We start from the raw sequence: 22,106 nt of genomic DNA, 5'->3' as shown, positions 1-22,106 counted from the left end.
TGCTACCGGTGGTAGCATGGAAAAAAAAGTGACGTTACTCTTAGACACAATATATTGTACTGTCACTAAGTAACAGTTTGCATATTATTGGTAGTAAAATCTGTGTACACTCGTATTTGGAACACTTTGTTTCAACAATTTAGGGGGAATTTAATAGGCCGTTTTTTGTCGAGCTACCGCAGAGTCATTGTTATATGCCAACTAATATATATAGTTCTGCTGCAATAATTGCTATTCTGATTATAGGTTGGCTGAGGACACAGATGGGAGTCTATACTGTATGCTCAAGTTAACGCTTGAAAAACTTCCTGCTATACAGATTCCTACACACTAAGATTGGTGTTCCATCAGGAGCCTTAATTGTGGATTAACAATGAACAAAATCGCAACAGCCACATCGGATGGTGTGTGGCAGTGCATCCGGCACTAGTATGGCCATGAGGCAACTGCTGGAACCCCCTCCCTAACCAGAGCCTATCTCACGCATCCACCAATCTGAGGTAGGAAGTGACACTTCCCTCTTGTAATTCCGAGCACAAATATTTGTTGGCTCGGGAAAAGGTGCAAAAACACCTAATGTTATAAGGAAATAAAGCAGTCCCTCATAGGGAAGAAACAGGGATATATCAGGGACTTGTAGTTATGAGGCATTCTAGAGAAAACCAGGGATGTAATTGATACAGCCCGCTGCAAGGTCATGTGGGCACATTAGAACACTGAGGTTGGACAAAGTGGGCATGATGAGTCCACCTAAATAGACATAGCACTATTTGACAAGATAGTTAGATAGAAGGCAGGGACTATACCAGATGAGGAGATGGATCAATCCCTGTGGGTGTAATGTGGCTTTTGTTAGTATAGAAAGCAGCAAAAAAATTAATAAATCAGCACCAACAAATAAAATCCAAAAGTTTATTGTCCATTGGTTGATGCGTTTTTGACCTGAACTGGGTCCTTACTTATAACTGGTTTTCTGTTTGCATCCTGGCACTCTCTAACATGTGTATGGTCTATGGAATATAGATTTCTATATTGATATTTTAATTGGGCAATAAACTTATAGATTGTATTCATTGGTACAGGATAATTTATGTTGCTTTTAAGTCTGGTTGGAGAGATTATTGGGGTGGGGTGAGCTGATTCATCATTGTTTGCTAGTGTTAGTATACCAGTGATAAACTGTATAGACCCCCCTGAGTTTGGTCATGGGCGGACTGGCCATAGACTTTACAGTGAAATTTCCTGGTGGGCCGATGCCCACCAGGAAATGCATAGTACTCTGGGGGAATATTAAAAGGTACCAATGCATGGTACTCTGGAGAAGTGCTGAAAATGAGGTGCCAGTCAAGCTACTGTATATGGTAAATGTTGATGCTTCACGAAACCCCATCATGTGAACCATAGTGTGAAAGTTCAGATTGCACACTAGGCTTAACCAATAAAGCAGACATACAATAGATGTTTATTAAGGCCTTTGGGTTGTACAAGCAAAATGTCCATAAAATATTACTCTCTCTGCAGGAGGAGGGGGAAAGGGTTCTAGGAGAGGGACCTTTTATGGATTTCAGGCTCCTGTCGACAAAAAACTGTCCCATTAACGACAACATGTCCAGGTCAGTAAGAAGGGAAGAGACTTGTTCCTAACAACTAGGGTAGAAACAAGCGGCCACAGCCACTCCCCCTCACAGGAAGCCCATACATCAAGGTGCATTCCAGGCTGGAACGCACCGCGATTTTTTCTTTCAGTTCATTAATACTTGGTCCTAGTGTGTATTCCTCGTACTTTCCCATATATTTTCCTTACTTCCCTCCTCAATAACAGGATGATTAGTTTATTTATCCACCCATTACCCATTTTTTCATTAGATTATCTTAATATTCAAAACTTCTTCTTTCCGGCCCTAATGGTCATGTGGCCAGGAAATCACTGCGCACATTGAAACACCACATGGAATTCATCAAACAAATGAGGTATAACTCCCTCTATATAACTGTGAGTTTTTATCTTGTCATGTTATGTTTGTCTATATGCTCCTGATGAAGGGGACTTTTATGTAATCCCAGAAACATGTCGAGCTCATATTTAATAATAATAAAAAAAGCATCCTTTTATGTGGAAGTCCTCAAGCTCATCTGTGAAACAAGGATGGGGTGTATACTCATCTTACAGGCGATCTCGGCGGGTGAGGTTAGGGGGACAGGTGTCTTGAGTTTATCCTGTCCACCCCCCTCCCTGGTGAAGTAAGTCCCTGGACTCACCTGGTTTTCTTTTATTCTATTCATTTACTTTATCATGTAATGTTTTTTAATATATTTATATTTATATTTATTATTATATGTGATTACTGCCTAGTTTCACTTAATATTCCATACGGTTTGCCCATTATCTAAAGTGTAATTCTTCTCACTAGGCTCTTAGCCTATTTACCACCTTAGCCTCTTACACCAAAATCTTGCTAGATCCTCTTCCATCACCTTATTCCTTACTTCTCTCCACAATCTGGTATCAGTTTTGGTGCCAAACCAACTTTGTTTCTCCCCTACTTGCTGTACTGTACACTTGTTAAGTGTCCCTGTTTTCTGTCTTTTTGAGTGGGTAGCTGCCTACTGCTGAAACTGGTTTCTAACTACTTGGTTGTTTTCCCTGAATCATCTAGTTCTCTTCTGGCACTCATTTCCCTTCCTTGCCCCTCACTCCCTTCTTACTACACTTGTCCTACCTATTTACTTCATTTTTCTCCTTATATTTCCTAACTAGACCAGGGATGACTTGGAATGGTTACTGTCATTTAAGAGTAACTTATCTGTTATTATTAAACCTTTGGACAAGAAGGGGAACATTGTAATTTTAGATCGGGAGCAATATGTCCATATGTGCCAACATATCTTTACCGATATTTCATGTTACAATATATTCCTCTTCAATTCCACCAATGTCTTTAGATCTAAACTGCAAAATATCTTGCAGGAAACCCCCAATTCAAGCCTGAGTAGAAAACTGAGTTTGCATTTCTAGTTCCTCAGTACCCACAGATGGCATGTTTTTACAGTCTTTCCAAGAAGGTTTTGTCACTGCGTAGTTGTGTGGACCTAGTGACATGGTCATGCTGAATTCGAATACCGCATGGCCAAAAGGCTAGCAGCGGGCTCTAATTAAACCGTGACCACACTATTCAGTGGGTCTGTATTGTCAATGGCCATGACCACTGAATAATGGCCACATCCACTGAATGGTGCAGTCTCGTTGGTTTAATTAGAGCCCGCTGCAGCCCATACAGCCATGTAGTACTGGAATGCAGCACGGCCTAATCACAAGACCAATCAGCCACCTGTCAATGAAACCATACGATTCTCCTACAAATGAGCGAACCAGTCGTTCTGAGTCTAATTTGCCAGTTTTCTGCAAAAGTTCGATTTTGACCAGGACCGATTCAGGCCGAACCGAAGTTGCTCCAATTGCCCTGAAAGTTGGTAAGTAACCCTTTCTAGCCTCCTAGGAATCAGAATTTTTAGGAAAACTAGTTATCTCTTTTTATTTATTTTTTTAGGATTTTTTCCCCCTCAAACATACCCCTCCCTAAGCTTTGGAACACAATGACAGCAATAGTAAATGATGGCTGAGTGACACTGACATACATAGCTATGGATAAATGCACATTTTATGGTGTTATCATACAGCGTGTTAAAAAACACACCGCACCGACACATATGTCGTGCTTTTTCATATTCCAAAGCTTCCAAAAATTATCCTTTTTGTACAAAGCAATTTCTTTAGGACAGGAAACAACACTAAATACTACCTCCTCTTGGCATATTGGCCTCCATTAATTTCAGGGAATGCAGGTTCCACATGCATACTGAGACCACACAGTATTTTACTTCTCCTGGTGCCAAATGTTCTTCATTAAATTCAGGGAGTGCAAGCTACAGCTTTATAATTGCACTTATAAAAATTTGCCTATGGGACAGTTAGCGGACAGGCACAAATAATTTGTATAAACAAAATGTATTTGCCAAGAATCTAGCATTTATAATGTAGAATTAGTCCATTTTTTTATAGTGAGTATAGCACTTTTGCATCTACTTCATTATTCATGTTTGCCGGCTGCAGCATTGCCTGGAGTGTGAGAAAATTCCGATATTAATACAGTAATCACTTACATTTATGCTGCATCTTCAAGGGGTTGTCCAGGATCAAATTAATTTTTTTTTCTTTATAGTGTACTCACTATTAACAGCTGAATCAAGGTCCCCCCATATGTTTTTAGGTATTTTCACCATTTCTACATGGCTCTGACGGTCCCCCACGCATTGTTTATATCTATATTTATTTTTTCCTACCTTCCTGCCGCACTGCACTGTGGTTCCCAGCGCAGCGCAGGATCATGTGGTTTCAAATGACTATCATCTCCGCCCTCTCATTAATATTCCGTGCTTCATAATAAAGCGCCCTGCCCGGTGACGTCACCGGACAAGAGGGGGCGTGGCTTAGTATGGTTGGTTGCCGCCTTGTTACCGGCCATCCAGGCACTTTGAATAATTTATGTGGCTGAGGGTGACTTCACCGGGCTCCCTGCAAAGCGGAAGAAGAGGCTTTGCTCGGCAGAAAGGGACCCGGTACGTCACTGAGTCTTGGAAACACAGCACTTCCGGCTGAGAGTTGAAGAATTGAAAACTGGGCATTAGAAATGTCGGGTAAAGGTAGGACAGGCACGATTGTAACATTTAGGGCATTGTACACATACTCCAATCTTCCCAATCCCAGACAACCCCTTTAAGGAAATTTAACCCCCCCAAAAAATATAAAAATTTCATCCGTGTGGAAAGTGAATACACGGAAACTGATGATTGAGGCTAGAGATGAGCGAATTTCTTAAAAATTTGATTTGCCGGTTCACCAAATTTTTTGGGAAAAATTTGGTTCGATCTGAATATATTTGTGTCGAATTACGTTAAAAACGGCTATTTCCTGGCTGCAGAGAGCCTTTATAGTGGTTTAGAACACTGTGTCTTGTAGTAACATGCATAGGGAGTCTGCTTTGGTAGTGAAATAATACTGTGAGTCAGTATAACATGCAGATGACAGGCGTCTCTCTTATAATCACTGCACACTTCACTAATTTGGGCAGTCACAGGGCCAAAACTGACCAAATAACTCAAGCATGAACTCAGCTTTACAGGTAGATGTTAGCGTCAAGAAGAAGTGCACTCCATTTACACTGTCGCCAGTAGATTCCACATAGATGTTTACAGAACCTGTTCTATTAAACGCGTATACAAGTAGAGCCCCCCCCCCCCCCCCGGACAGAGTGGAGACAGTGTCAGCAGTATGTTTGTCACTGATTAATTTGCCCTTCCTCTGATCCGTCAGAATAATAACCCACAAAAAACGGATCCTGTCTGTGGAGCATACGCCTTCACTCGATCAGCATTTGCTGATCTACCCACTCCTGCTTTTAGCTGCCAAATCATAAGCCAATTCTGATGGGACCATACAGGCCTTACAGCTGTTACACAGACAGGATCCGTTGTGCATCTAATTTTTCCTTCCTTCTGACAGATCAGAAGAAAGGTCAAATAAATCATGATGTCAGCCAGGCCGAAAGGCAAAATAGTGGCTTAGTGGGGAGGGTGGGAACAGCATGGCCACAGAGTGGCCCTATGACATAGTGGTGAGGTGGAAGCAGCATCAGGATACCACAGAGTGGCAAGGTGACATAGTGTGGAGATGGCAGCAGCATCAGGAGACCACAAAATGGCAAGGTGACATAGTGTGGATATGGCAGCAGCAGGAGAATACCACATAGTGGCAAGGTGACATAGTGTGGAGATGGCAGCAGCAGGAGGATAACACAGAGTGGCAAGATGACATAGATGGCAGTGGCAGCAGGAGTATACCACAGAGTGGCAAGGCGACATAGTTTGGAGATGGCAGCAGCAAAAGGAGGATACCACAGAGTAGCAAGGTGACATAGTATGGATATAGCAGCAGCAGGAGGATACCACAGAGTGGCAAGGTGACATAGTGTGTATATGGCAGCAGCATCAGGAGACCAGAGTGGCAGGATGACATAGTGTGGAGATGGCAGCAGGAGGATACCACACAGTGTCAAGGAGACATAGTGTGGAGATGGCAGCAGCAGGAGGATACAACACAGTGGCAAGTTGACATAGTGTGGATATGGCAGCAGCATCAGGAGACCAAAGAGTGGCAAGGTGAAATAGTTGGGAGATGGCAACAGCAGCAGGAGGAAACCACAGAGTGGCAAGATGACATAGTGTGGAGATGGCAGCAGCATTAGGAGACCAGAGTGGCAAGGTGACATAGTGTGGAGATGGCAGCAGCAGCAGGAGGATACCACACAGTGGCAAGGTGACATAGTGTGGATATGGCAGCAGCATCAGGAGACCAGAGTGGCAAGGTGACATAGTGTGGAGATGGCAGCATCAGTAGGATACCACAGAGTGGCAAGGTGACATAGTGTGGAGATGGCAGCAGCAGCAGGAGGATACCACCGAGTGGCAAGGTGACATAGTGTGATTATGGCAGCAGCAGGAGAATACCACAGAGTAGCAAGGTGACATAGTGTGAATATGGCAGCAGCAGGAGGATACCACAGACTGGCAAGGTGACATAGTGTGGAGAGGGCAGCAGCAGCATCAGGATACCACAGAGTGGCAAGGTGACATAGGTTGGCAATAGCAGTACCCGCTGATGAAGGTGGCTGAAAGAAGGAGCACTTGGCATCAGATGTGTGGCATCAGGCGGTGGCGGCGAGTTCTTCTTGGGGTAACTATGGCCCCGCTGCACTAAACACCCGCTCTGATGCCACACTACTAGCCGCGCAGGACAGTTTTTCCAGGGTAAACTCTGCTAGTTGTGGCCACAAATCCAGTTGGCTGCCCAGTAGTCCAGCAGATCTTCAATGTGGGTTGGCAGGGTGCTGTCCAAGTATGCCACCACCTGCTGGTTTAGGTTCTGCTCCAGGCCTATCTGCTGCTGATGAGTAGTTTCTTCACTATGCGGGTGAAGAAAGTTACTCATCAGCGACTGTAGACTCAGGCTGCTGCTGATGGAGCTGGTACTGCTCCTGCCACCCCACCCCTCCCCAGCAGCCATGGCAGTGGAACGTGAGCACAGAGGGACCTGCGAGAGGATGGATAATGGCGCAGATAGGCAGCGGCCAACTGACTACATAGCATGTCTCTGTTCAGTTTGTCCTCCCTCTCAGTGGCTGTAAAAAAGGCCCCCATTCTGGACCTGTAGTGAGGGTCCAAAAAGGTGGAGAGCCAGAAGTCACCCCTCTGCCGAATGGTGACAAATCGACTGTCACTACGCAAGCGAGCATGGATCGGGCAATTTGCGCAAGTGACTCGGAGGGACTCCCTGCCTCCATCTCTAGTGCATACTGCCACGGTGTGTCTGGGTCCTCTGTCTCGTCTTCCTCATCGCCCTGGAGCTTCTCTGGCTGCTCCTGCTCCTCCTCTCCTGTCACCTGAGTAGAAAAAACACCTATTTGGCTACACATTGCCTGTGCTCCAATATCCTCCTCCCCCTCCTCCCACTCTTCCAGTTCAGCCCCCACAGGGCTCATCTGGCCGTGAGATCTAGGCACCACGTCTCCAGTCCCCTGACCAGCCATTGTAACCAGCATCTGTTCCAGGACATGAAGCAGTGTAATGACGTAGTTCAGCCCGTAGTCCTGGCGACCGACAAATAACATGGTGTCCCCAAAGGGCCTGAGCAAACAACAGGTGTCACGCATGAGCTGCCACTGGCTGACATCGAAGTTACACAGGGGAGTACTCCAATCCGCTTGCATCATCAAGAAATCTTTGATGGCTTTTCTCTGTTCGTATAGCCGGCCAACATATGAAGGTTGGAATTCCAACGAGTGGAAATGTCTCATATCAGCCTATGTTGGGAGATGCCGTTCTGACGCTGCAGCTCAAGGAGGGTGTGCTTTGCGGTGTACGAGTGGCTGAAGTGTATGCAAAGTTTCCTGGCCATTTTTAGGATGTCTTGCAGATGGATGGAAGATTTCAGGAACCGCTTGACAACCAGATTGAACATGTGTGCCATGCAGGGCGCATGGCTCAGCTTTTCTTGACACAGTGCCGACACCATGTTCTTCCTGTTGTCGATCACCATAGTTCCAAGTTTCAGTTGTCCGGGAGAAAGCCAAGATTCGATTTCTTGACGAAGGACATGGAGCAGTTCCTCCCCGGTGTGACTCCGTTCGCGCAGGGAAACGAGGTGCAGAACAGCATGACACCACCATGCCCTGCACATGTGGTATGCTGGAGGGGCACTGTGACTTGTCCCTGCAGTGGAGGATGAGGAGCCAGAAGCGGACATTGTCGCAGGACCAACGGCGTGACAACATGGAGATGGAAGCGGCGTGACTTGGCCAAGTTGCTGGTGTGGCTGTGCAGGAACCACATTTACCCAGTGGGCCGTAAAGGACATGTACTGTCCATGACCGTAGTCACAGCTCCACACGTCGGCGCTGCAGTGCACTTTGGCAGACACCAACATGCTCAAGGACTGGCCCACCTTCTGTTTGATATATTTGTGCAGGGCTGGTACTGCCTTTTTTGCAAAGATACGGCTTGGGACTCTCCACCTCGGCTCGGCATAAGCCATCAGTTCTCTGAAAGGTGCAGAGTCCACCACTTGGAAAGGGAGGGTCTGCAGCACCAGCAACTTGGACAGGAGCACGTTCAGCTTCTGCTCTGTTGGATGCATGCACGCATACTGCTGTCTCTTTGCAATCTCTTCAGTGATCGATTGCTGACGGAATGACTAATGAGGAGTAGGAGCAGGAGCATCTGGACCAGCAGAAGATGGGAATAACAGACAGCTCCCTTAGGCTGAGGTGGTGGAGCCTTGACTGGCTGAAACTGGGTGCGTGCCACTAGGTGATGCAGCGGTAGCTGTAGCAGGCTGGACCACCACATCGGAGCCACGGTTCTCCCAGGCCACTGCATGGCGACGCTGCATATGTTGACGCAGGGCCCTGGCCACGCTTCACCTTCTGCCCACAAATTCTACATGTGGCCACGTTAGGAAACCCGTCACATTCATCTGACAGGTTAGATCATGTGGTATTTTTATAGAACAGGTTGTCACGGATGCGGAGATACCTAATATGTATACAATCTTTTTCTATTTATGTAAGTTTTACACAATGATTTCATTTTTTAAACAAAAAAAATCATGTTTTAGTGTCTCCATAGTCTGAGAGCCATAGTTTTTTCAGTTTTTGGGCGATTATCTTAGGTAGGGTCTCATTTTTTGCAGGATGAGATGATGGTTTGATTGGCACTATTTTGGGGTGCATATAACTTTTTGATCGCTTGCTATTACACTTTTTGTGATGTAAGGTGACAAAAAATTGTTTATTTAGCACAGTTTTTATTTTTTATTGTTTACGGTGTTCACCTGAGGGGTTAGGTCATGTGATATTTTTATAGAGCCTGTCAATACGGACGTGGAGATACCTAATATGTATACTTTTTTATTTATGTAAGTTTTACACAATAATATCATTTTTGAAAGAAAAAATTATCTTTTAGTGTCTCCATATTCTGAGAGCCATAGTTTTTTCAGTTTTTAAGCGATTATCTTAGGTAGCCTTGTGCTTCCACTGTGCCCCCGCCATCAGCAGCGCATCTACCAGCGTGCGCTTGTACTCGCGCATCTAATGATCACGTTCCAGTGATGGAATTAAGGACGGTACGTTGTCCTTGTAACGGGGATCCAGCAGCATGGCCACCCAGTAATCAGCACAAGTTAGAATGTGGGCAACTCAGCGGTCATTGCGGAGACACTGCAGCATGTAATCGCTCATGTGTGCCAGGCTGCCCAGAGGCAACGAAAGGCTGTCCTCTGTGGGAGGTGTATCGTCTGTGTCCTCTGTATCCCCCCATCCACGCACCAGTGATGGCCATGAGCTGGTCTGGGTGCCACCCTGCTGTGAACATGGTTGCTCCTCCTGCATCTCCTCCTCCTCATCCTCCACCTCCTCATCCTCCAGAACTGTGCCCTGGCTGGACAATTGTGTACCTTGGGTTTGTGGGTGCAGGAACCCACCCTCGGAGCCACTTGGGAATGACTGGCCGGAAACCCTATGAAATGATCCCTCTTCCTCCTCCTCCTCCTCCTGTGCCACATCCTCTTCCATCATCGCCAGGAGCGTTTTTTCAAGGAGGCATAGAAGTGGGATAGTAACGCTGAGAACGGCATTATCGGCACTGACCATGTTGGTGGAGTACTCGAAACAGCGCAACAAGGAACACAGGTCTCGCATGGAGGCCAAGTCATTGGTGGTGAAGTGGTGCTGTTCCGCCGAGCAACTCACTCGTGCGTGCTGCAGCTGAAACTCCACTATCGCCTGCTGCTGCTCACACAGTCTGGCCAGCATGTGCAAGGTGGAGTTCCACCTTGTGGGCACGTCGCATATGAGGCGGTGAGCGGGAAGGCCGAAGTTACGCTGCAGCGCTGATAGACGAGCAGCAGCAGGGTGAGAATGCCAAAAGCGCACACAGACAGCCCGCACTTTATGCAGCAGCTCTGACATGTCGGGGTAATTTTTAAGGAATCTCTGCACCACCAAATTCAAACTGACTAGTCCCAGAGCTGCTACGAGATTTCGCCCATTATCACACACCACCAGGCCGGGCTTGAGGCTGACTGGCACAAATTACTCATCGGTCTGTTGTTCAAGGCCCATCCACAGCTCCTGCGCGGTGTGGGGTTTGTCCCCCAAACAGATAGGTTTTAAAACTGCCTGCTGTCGTTTACCCCTGGCTGTGCTGAAGTTGGTGGTGAAGGTGTTACGCTGACCGGATGAGGAGCTGGTAGAGGATGAGGAAGCAGAGTAGGAGGAGGAAGCAACAGTAGGCAAACTGAAGCGCCCTGCAATCCTCGGTGGTGGAAGGACATGCGCCAAACTGCTATCCGCTTCAGGCCCAGCCGCAACTGCATTTACCCAGTGTGCTGTTATAGAGATATAATGGACCTGACCGTGCTTACTGGTCCACGTATCCGTAGTCAGGTGCACCTTGCCACAGATGGCGTTGCGCAGTGCACACCTGATTTTGTCCCTTACTTGGTTGTAAAGGGAAGGGATGGCTCGCCTTGAAAAGTAGTGGCGGCTGGGCATGACGTACTGTGGGACAGCTGCCACCATAAGGCCTTTAAGACTATCCGTCTCCACCAGACGGAATGACAGCATTTCAAAGGCAAGTAAATTAGAAATGCTGGCATTCAGGGCTAGGGATCGCGGGTGGGTAGGGGGGTACTTTCTCTTCCTCTCCAGCCTTTGGGATATGGAGAGCTGAACGCTTCCGTGTGACATTGTGGAGATTCTTGGTGAACAAGGTGTTGGTGTTGCTGGCAGATCCTCTGTTTGTGGGGTGCCAGGTGGCACTGTCACTCCAGAGGTGGATGAAGAGGCCGCAACTGCAGCAGAAGAGGAAGCAGGAGGAGGTTTTTGAGGTGTCTACTCCACTGCAGCTCGTGCTTTGCACTTAAATGCCTGGTCATGCAGGTTGTGCTCAGGTTGAGAACGTTCATGCCTCGCTTCAGGCTCTGATTGCACAGCGTGCAAACCACTTGTGTCTTGTCGTCAGCACATTGTCTGTCGCCAGGAAACTCCTTGGAGCTGGCTTTGGTGTGCTCAGTCCCTTGCTGCGGTGGGAAGTAGGAGGCGTACCGTCTTGAGGACGGCCGCTCCGCTTTTGCACCCTGCTCCCTCTTCTGCTGTGCTGGTGGCTCTGTGCGACCACCGTCTCTTCCTCCAAACTACATCGGTCACTCGCATGACCTTGATTCCATGTGGGGTCGAGGACCTCATCGTCCTCCACATCATCTTCCACCCAGTCTTCACCCCTGACTTCCTTGTCGGTCTGCACACTTTCGAAAGCCCCAGCAGTTGGCACCTGTGTTTCGTCATCATCCGAGACGTGCTGCGATGGTCCTCCCATGTACTCATCTTGAAAAATAAGTGGTTGGGCATCGGTGCACTCAATCTCTTCCACTTCTGGGGCAGGGCTAGGTGGATGGCCCTGGGAAACCCTGCTAAGAGAGTCATCAAAAAGCAGAAGAGACTGCTGCATGACTTGGGGCTCAGACTGCTTGGCTGATTTGCAAGGGGGTGAGGTGAAAGACTGATGGACATCGGCTGCAGGTGCCAACTGTGGTCCCTATATGTAGAGGTCTGGCCAATCACAGCTATGCCATTAGTAGGCATGGCTGTGATGGCCTCTTGGGGCAAGTAGTATGACGCTTGTTGATTGGCTGCTGTGCAGCCTTTCAAAAAGCGCTAAGAAAGCGCCGAACACCGAACCCGAACTTTTACTGAAATGTTCGGGTCCGGGGTCCAAAAATCCTAAAGTTCGGTACGAACCCGAACTTTACAGTTCGGGTTCGCTCAATCCTGGTCTTGTTCTTAGATTGGGTATGGTAATTTAACATGCAGCATATATGCATGGAGAGAGCAGTAGGTCCCTAGTAGCTGTTGATAGGTTGGGCTGGCACTACTCCTTCCTCTGATAGAAGAATTGAGGTCAGTGTAGAGTAAGCTGTGAGTGAAGTAGCATCAAGGAGCAGAGCTAAGCAGAGAAACCTTTTACCCTGTGGATTAAAAGAGCAGTAAAGTGACAGCACAGGTGCCAGCCCGTAAGGAAAAGCTACTGGATTCGACAATGCATTGATATTAAGTCTACAGACCTTTTGGCATATTGGTGGGAGCAATAAACTTCAGGTTTCCGACCATACAGCAAGAACAGACTTGCCATCTGTTGAGACTGGACTATATTGCAGAGATACCAATATACACTGCGTGCAGAATTATTAGGCAAATGAGTATTTTGACCACATCATCCTCTTTATGCATGTTGTCTTACTCCAAGCTGTATAGGCTCGAAAGCCTACTACCAATTAAGCATATTAGGTCATGTGCATCTCTGTAATGAGAAGGGGTGTGGTCTAATGACATCAACACCCTATATTAGGTGTGCATAATTATTAGGCAACTTCCTTTCCTTTGGCAAAATGGGTCAAAAGAAGGACTTGACAGGCTCAGAAAAGTCAAAAATAGTGAGATATCTTGCAGAGGGATGCAGCACTCTTAAAATTGCAAAGCTTCTGAAGCATGATCATCGAACAATCAAGCGTTTAATTCAAAATAGTCAACAGGGTCGCAAGAAGCGTGTGGAAAAACCAAGGCGCAAAATAACTGCCCATGAACTGAGAAAAGTCAAGCGTGCAGCTGCCAAGATGCCACTTGCCACCAGTTTGGCCATATTTCAGAGCTGCAACATCACTGGAGTGCCCAAAAGCACAAGGTGTGCAATACTCACAGACATGGCCAAGGTAAGAAAGGCTGAAAAAACGACCACCACTGAACAAGACACACAAGCTGAAACGTCAAGACTGGGCCAAGAAATATCTCAAGACTGATTTTTCTAAGGTTTTATGGACTGATGAAATGAGAGTGAGTCTTGATGGGCCAGATGGATGGGCCCGTAGCCTGATTGGTAAAGGGCAGAGAGCTCCAGTCCGACTCAGACGCCAGCAAGGTGGAGGTGGAGTACTGGTTTGGGCTGGTATCATCAAAGATGAGCTTGTGGGGCCTTTTCTGGTTGAGGATGGAGTCAAGCTCAACTCCCAGTCCTACTGCCAGTTTCTGGAAGATACCTTCTTCAAGCAGTGGTACAGGAAGAAGTCTGCATCCTTCAAGAAAAACATGATTTTCATGCAGGACAATGCTCCATCACACGCGTCCAAGTACTCCACAGCGTGGCTGGCAAAAAAGGGTATAAAAGAAGAAAATCTAATGACATGGCCTCCTTGTTCACCTGATCTGAACCCCATTGAGAACCTGTGGTCCATCATCAAATGTGAGATTTACAAGGAGGGAAAACAGTACACCTCTCTGAACAGTGTCTGAGAGGCTGTGGTTGCTGCTGCACGCAATGTTGATGGTGAACAGATCAAAACACTGACAGAATCCATGGATGGCAGGCTTTTGAGTGTCCTTGCAAAGAAAGGTGGCTATATTGGTCACTGATTTGTTTTTGTTTTGTTTTTGAATGTCAGAAATGTATATTTGTGAATGTTGAGATGTTATATTGGTTTCACTGGTAAAAATAAATAATTGAAATGGGTATACAGGGAGTGCAGAATTATTAGGCAAATGAGTATTTTGACCACATCATCCTCTTTATGCATGTTGTCTTACTCCAAGCTGTATAGGCTCGAAAGCCTACTACCAATTAAGCATATTAGGTCATGTGCATCTCTGTAATGAGAAGGGGTGTGGTCTAATGACATCAACACCCTATATTAGGTGTGCATAATTATTAGGCAACTTCCTTTCCTTTGGCAAAATGGGTCAAAAGAAGGACTTGACAGGCTCAGAAAAGTCAAAAATAGTGAGATATCCTGCAGAGGGATGCAGCACTCTTAAAATTGCAAAGCTTCTGAAGCGTGATCATCGAACAATCAAGCGTTTCATTCAAAATAGTCAACAGGGTCGCAAGAAGCGTGTGGAAAAACCAAGGCGCAAAATAACTGCCCATGAACTGAGAAAAGTCAAGCGTGCAGCTGCCAAGATGCCACTTGCCACCAGTTTGGCCATATTTCAGAGCTGCAACATCACTGGAGTGCCCAAAAGCACAAGGTGTGCAATACTCAGAGACATGGCCAAGGTAAGAAAGGCTAAAAGACGACCACCACTGAACAAGACACACAAGCTGAAACGTCAAGACTGGGCCAAGAAATATCTCAAGACTGATTTTTCTAAGGTTTTATGGACTGATGAAATGAGAGTGAGTCTTGATGGGCCAGATGGATGGGCCCGTGGGTGGATTGGTAAAGGGCAGAGAGCTCCAGTCCGACTCAGACGCCAGCAAGGTGGAGGTGGAGTACTGGTTTGGGCTGGTATCATCAAAGATGAGCTTGTGGGGCCTTTTCGGGTTGAGGATGGAGTCAAGCTCAACTCCCAGTCCTACTGCCAGTTTCTGGAAGACACCTTCTTCAAGCAGTGGTACAGGAAGAAGTCTGCATCCTTCAAGAAAAACATGATTTTCATGCAGGACAATGCTCCATCACACGCATCCAAGTACTCCACAGCGTGGCTGGCAACATGGCCTCCTTGTTCACCTGATCTGAACCCCATTGAGAACCTGTGGTCCATCATCAAATGTGAGATTTACAAGGAGGGAAAACAGTACACCTCTCTGAACAGTGTCTGGGAGGCTGTGGTTGCTGCTGCACGCAATGTTGATGGTGAACAGATCAAAACACTGACAGAATCCATGGATGGCAGGCTTTTGAGTGTCCTTGCAAAGAAAGGTGGCTATATTGGTCACTGATTTGTTTTTGTTTTGTTTTTGAATGTCAGAAATGTATATTTGTGAATGTTGAGATGTTATATTGGTTTCACTGGTAAAAATAAATAATTGAAATGGGTATATATTTGTTTTTTGTTAAGTTGCCTAATAATTATGCACAGTAATAGTCACCTACACACACAGATATCCCCCTAAAATAGCTAAAACTAAAAACAAACTAAAAACTACTTCCAAAAATATTCAGCTTTGATATTAATGAGTTTTTTGGGTTCATTGAGAACATGGTTGTTGTTCAATAATAAAATTAATCCTCAAAAATACAACTTGCCTAATAATTCTGCACTCCCTGTATATTTGTTTTTTGTTAAGTTGCCTAATAATTATGCACAGTAATAGTCACCTGCACACACAGATATCCCTCTAAAATAGCTAAAACTAAAAACAAACTAAAAACTACTTCCAAAAATATTCAGCTTTGATATTAATGAGTTTTTTGGGTTCATTGAGAACATGGTTGTTGTTCAATAATAAAAGTAATCCTCAAAAATACAACTTGCCTAATAAATCTGCACTCCCTGTAGTAAGAGTGAAAGAGACAAATAGCACCTTTGGTTGATTTGGGAAGATTGTTCAAGGGACCCCTGCCTTGCACCCCCAAAACTCACTAACATCAAAGGCACCTCCACTATCACCTGGCGGAGGGCCCCAGAACTAGAACGTACACTGAAGGAAGAAAGGGTGTGCACCGCTATCACTGCATGGCCTAGGGAGCACGGGAGTGAAAGCTGCCACCGTGAGTACAACTGATCCCATCCCCTCCACCTCCACTGCGGGTCGCTACATACAGTCAGGTCCTTATATATTGGGACATTGACACAATTCTAACATTTTTGGCTCTATAAACCACCACAATGGATTTGAAATGAAATGAACAAGATGTGCTTTAACTGCAGACTGTCCGCTTTAATTTGAGGGTATTTACATCCAAATCAGGTGAACGGTGTAGGAATTGCAACAGCTTGCATATGTGCCTCCCACTTGTTAAGGGACCAAAAGTAATGGAACATAATAATAATCATAAATCAAACTTTCACTTTTTAATACTTTGTTGCAAACCCTTTGCAGTTAATTACAGCCTGAAGTCTGAACCGCATAGACATCACTAGATGCTGGGTTTCATCCCTGGTGATGCTCTGCCAGGCCTCTACTGCAACTGTCTTAAGTTCCTGCTTGTTCTTGGGACATTTTTCCTTCAGTTTTGTCTTCAGCAAGTGAAATGCTTGCTCAATCGGATTCAGGTCAGGTGATTAACTTGGCCCCTGCATAACATTTCACTTCTTTCCCTTAAAAAACTCTTTGGTTGCTTTTGCAGGATGCTTTGGGTCATTGTCCATCTGCACTGTGAAGCGCCGTCTAATGAGTTCTGAAGCATTTGGCTGAATATGAGCAGATAATATTGCCCAAAACAGTTCAGAATTCATCCTGCTGCTTTTGTTAACCGTCTATTTGGGTCGTTCCAGCTTCTCATAGTAGTGCCGCCATTTTCCACTGTGCTCTTCATTTATTCATTTGTCAGCAGTCACATCATCAATAAATACAAGAGAACCAGTTCCATTGGCAGCCATACATGCCCACACCATGACATTACCACCACCATGCTTCACTGATGAGGTGGTATGCTTTGGATCATGAGTAGTTCCTTTTCTTCTCCATACTCTTCTCTTTCTATCACTCTGGTACAAGTTGATATTGGTCTCATCTGTCCATAGGATGATGTTCCAGAACTGTGAAGGCTTTTTTAGATGTCGTTTGGCAAACTCTAATCTGGCTTTCCTGTTTTTGAGGCTCACCAGTGGTTTACATCTTGTGGTGAACCCTCTGTATTCACTCTGGTGAAGTCTTCTCTTGATTGTTGACTTTGACACACATACACCTACCTCCTGGAGAGTGTTCTTGATCTGGCCAACTGTTGTGAAGGGTGTTTTCTTCACCAGGGAAAGAATTCTTCGGTCATCCACCAGAGTTGTTTTCCGTGGTCTTCCGGGTCTTTTGGTGTTGCTGAGCTCACCAGTGCGTTCCTTCTTTTTAAGAATGTTCCAAACAGTTGTTTTGGCCACGCCTAATGTTTTTGCTATCTCTCTGATGCAAATAGCACACTTGAAATGAACAAGTGGGAGGCACATATGCAAACTGTTGTAATTCCTACACCGTTCACCTGATTTGGATGTAAATACCCTCAAATTAAAGCTGACAGTCTGCAGTTAAAGCACATCTTGTTCGTTTCATTTCAAATCCATTGTGGTGGTGTATAGAGCCAAAATTTTTAGAATTTTGTCAATGTACCAATATTTATGGACATGACTGTATATATAAAGTTTTTATGTCCTTTATGTCCATAAATTATTCTGTTAAACCTCCTCCTATGAGTTTTAGATTCCTAAAATTCAATAGGAACCTGAAGATGAATAGTGAGACTAAATGTTATTAATGTCTCTACAATTACTAATAGAAATGTCACCTCTAGGCCTGGAGAGAAGCAGCAATTAGACGAGAGAGCTTGCACTGTGGTATTCCAAACACTATACACATTGCATTTGCATAATTGGACCCTCACCGGCCTCCAGAAATGAAGTATTGAAGCAGAAAAATGTTTTTCTTTCTTTTCTTCTTTTTTCCCCTTTGCCCATTGTTAAATAATGGAAAAGTTTGGCTAAAGTAGAAAACTCCAACTTTAGTGATGAGATTAGGAGCCCAGAGAGAATTCTTTTATCTGTGCTCTTTCTAAAGCTTTTGTTGCTAACACAGCTTGGAAAATAAATTGGGATTAGCCGGACATATTGTCCTAGAAATAATAGAATCTTTATGCCTTGTCTAGCATGCACTCCTTAAAAACAAAGCCCTAACTTGAGGTGTGTGAGCTGTTAATTGCCTACTTCTAATAAATTGGATATACAAAAATTTATTTATCTGATTTTGGTTTCCATCAAGCTGTTGCTAAGGACAGATTAATGGCACACACTTTTGTAGCAGCAAGGAAAATGACCTCATGCTTTTAAAGCAATCAGTTTTGTCTCTTTCCAGTATCTACACAAAGTTACTCTTTAACAAACTTGATGGTAGCTGATTCCGATTAACCCATAGGCTAATAAGGCTACAGGTTTATGCCCTTATGGTCTTCGTGAGTACATTCGTGGGTTGTTTTCTATCACAAGGAAGCCAAACAGAGAATTATCCAGCCCTCACATTAGAGTAAAGAAGAGTGAAAGAAATCAATTGTTCATGCTGGTTTAGAGGACAATTTGGAAATAGTGGTAATAGGAAATCCAAGCCAGTGATAACTGTTAAATGCATGTGAGGGAAGTTAACAAAAGAAAGATGTATTAGTTTTTACAAAGATAGACCTAAGGCCTCATGCACATGACCGTTGTTCTGGTCCGCATCCGAGCCGCAATTTTTGTGGCTCGGGTGTGGACCCATTCACTTCAATGGGGCCGCAAAAGATGCGGACAGCACTCCGTGTGCTGTCCGCATCCGTTCCTCCATTCCATGGCCCCGCCAAAAAAATATAACATGTCCTTTTCTTGTCCGTTTTGTGGACAAGAATAGGCATCTCTACAATGGGCCGCCTGTTCTATTCCGCAAATTGCGGAAGGCACACTGGCGGCTTCCGTGTTTTGCGGATCCGCAATTTGCAGACCGCAAAAAACTGAATGGCATAAGGCCTCAGTTTCACTGGGTCTTATTTTCACAATCTTTTATTGCAATGGAAATTTTTAGATCACCCAAAAATTATCACTTTTAAATCCACATTTTTTAAAAAAAGTTGCATGATTAATCTGCAGTGAAAATAATATACTTAGTTATACCTCTACATCACTTCGGCGCATCCAGTGCCAGTGTAAATGTCAGAGAGCTTCCCAGCTGGCTTAACCCCTTAACGACTCAGCCCTATTTCACCTTAAGGACTTGGCCTTTTTATGCAAATCTGACCAGTGTCACTTTAAGTGCTGATAACTTTAAAACGCTTTGACTTATCCAGGCCATTCTGAGAATGTTTTTTCGTCACATATTGTACTTCATGACACTGGTAAAATGAAGTAAAAAAAAATCATTTTTATTTATAAAAAAATACCAAATTTACCAAAATTTTTCAAAAAATTGCAAATTTCCAAGTTTCAATTTCTCTACTTTTATAATACATAGTAATACCTCCAAAAATAGTTATTACTTTACATTCCCCATATGTCTACTTCATGTTTGGAACATTTTGGGAATGATATTTTATTTTTTGGGGATGTTACAAGTCTTAGAAGTTTAGAAGCAAATCTTGAAATTTTTAGGGACCAGTTCAGGTCTGAAGTCACTTTGCAAGGCTTACATAATAGAAATCACCCAAAAAAGACCCCATTCTATAAACTACACCCCTCAAGGTATTCAAAACTGAGTTTACAAACTTTGTTAACCCTTTAGGTGTTCCACAAGAATTAATGGAAAATAGAGATACAATTTCAAAATTTCACTTTTTTGGCAGATTTTCCATTTTAATAATTTTTTTCCAGTTACAAAGCAAGGGTTAACAGCCAAACCAAACTCAATATTTATGGCCCTGATTCTGTAGTTTACAGAAACACCCCATATGTGGTTGTAAACCACTGTATGGGCACACGGCAGGGCGCAGAAGGAAAGGAATGCCATACGATTTTTGGAAGGCAGGTTTTGCTGGACTGCTTTTTTTTACACCATGTCCCATTAGAAGCCCCCTGATGCACCCCTAGAGTAGAAACTCCATAAAAGTGACCCCATCTAAGAAACTAAACCTCTCAAGGTATTCAAAACTGATTTTACAAACGTCGTTAACCTTTAGGTGTTCCACAAGAATTAATGGAAAATGGAGATGAAATTTCAGAATTTAAATTTTTGGGCAAATTTTCCATTTTAATTCATTTTTCCCAGTAACAAAGCAAGGGTTAACTGCCAAACAAAACTCAATATTTATGGCCCTGATTCTGTAGTTTACAGAAACACCCCATATGTGGTCGTAAACAGCAGTACGGGCATACGTCAGGGCGCAGAAGGAAAAGAATGCCATAAGGTTTTTGGAAGGCAGATTTTGCTGGACTGTTTTTTTTTTACACCATGTCCCATTTGAAGCCCCGCTGATGCACCCCTAGAGTAGAAACTCCAAAAAAGTGGCCCCATTTTAGAAACTACGGGATAGGGTGGCAGTATTGTTGGTACTAGTTTAGGGTACATATGATTTTTGGTTGCTCTATATTTCACTTTTTGTGAGGCAAGATAACAAGAAATAGCTGTTTTGGCACCGTTTTTATTTTTTGTTATTTACAACATTCATCTGACAGGTTAGATCATGTGATATTTTTATAGACCAGGTTGTCACGGATGCGGCGATACCTAATATGTATACTTTTTTTTATTTATGTAAGTTTTACACAATGATTTCATTTTTGAAGCAAAAAAAAATCATGTTTTAGTGTTTCCATAGTCTGAGAGCCATAAATTTTCAGTTTTGGGGCGATTACCTTGGATAGGGTATGATTTTTGCGGGATGAGATGACTGTTTTATTGGCACTATTTTGGGGTGCGTGTGACTCTTTGATCGCTTGCTATTACACTTTTTGTGATGTTTCGGTGTTCATCTGAGGGGTTAGGTCATGTGATATTTTTATAGAGCCGGTCGATACGGACGCGGCGATACCTAATATGTATACTTTTTTGTTATTTATGTAAGTTTTACACAATAATATAATTTTTGAAACAAAAAAAAAATCATGTTTTAGTGTCTCCATATTCTGAGAGCCATCGTTTTTTCAGTTTTTGGGCGATTATCTTACGTAGGGTCTCAGTTTTTGCGGGATGAGATGACGATTAGCACTATTTTGGGGTGCATATGAATTTTTGATCGCTTGCTATTACACTTTTTGTGATGTAAGGTGACAAAAAAATGGTTTATTTAGCACAGTTTTTATTTTTTACGGTGTTCATCTGAGAGGTTAGTTCATGTGATATTTTTATAGAGCCGGTCGATATAAATGCGGCGATACCAAATATGTATACTTTTTTTTTATTTATGTAAGTTTTACACAATAACAGCTTTTTTCAAACAAAAAAAATGATGTTTTAGTGTCTCCATATTCTGAGCCATAGTTTTTTTTATTTTTTGGGCGATTGTCTCAGGTAGGGGCTCATTTTTTGAGGGATGAGGTGATGGTTAGATTGGTACTATTTTGGTGGGCAAACGCCTTTTTGATCGCTTGCTGTTGTACTTTTTGTGATGTAAGGTGACAAAAAAATGGTTTTAGCACAGTTTTTATTTTCATTTTTTACGGTGTTCATCTGAGGGGTTAAGTCATGTGATATGTTTATAGAGCCGGTCGATACGGACACGGAAATACCTAATATGTATACTTTTTTTCCCCCCTATTTTTTACCAATTATTTTTAACTTTATTTGGGGAAAATTACGTTTTTGTTTATTTTTACTTGAAACAAATTTTTTTTGAGGGAAAACTTTATTTTTTCAACTTTTTTTTCACTTTATTTTTTGTCCCACTTTGGGACTTGAACTTTGGGGGGTATATTCCTTTACAATGCATTCCAATACTTCTGTATTGGAATGCATTGGCTGTATGAGTAATTCTGTGTGTATTACTCATACAGCTTCCGGGGCCTGTGAGATCCAGGGGGCTGGATCTCACAGGCGCTTCACCGGAAGGCAGTGCGATG

This window comes from Bufo bufo, chromosome 2 (assembly GCF_905171765.1).
Source record: "Bufo bufo chromosome 2, aBufBuf1.1, whole genome shotgun sequence".
Lineage (NCBI taxonomy): Eukaryota > Metazoa > Chordata > Amphibia > Anura > Bufonidae > Bufo > Bufo bufo.
The sequence above is the reverse complement of the archived record's forward strand: the minus strand, read 5'-3'. Positions refer to the sequence as shown.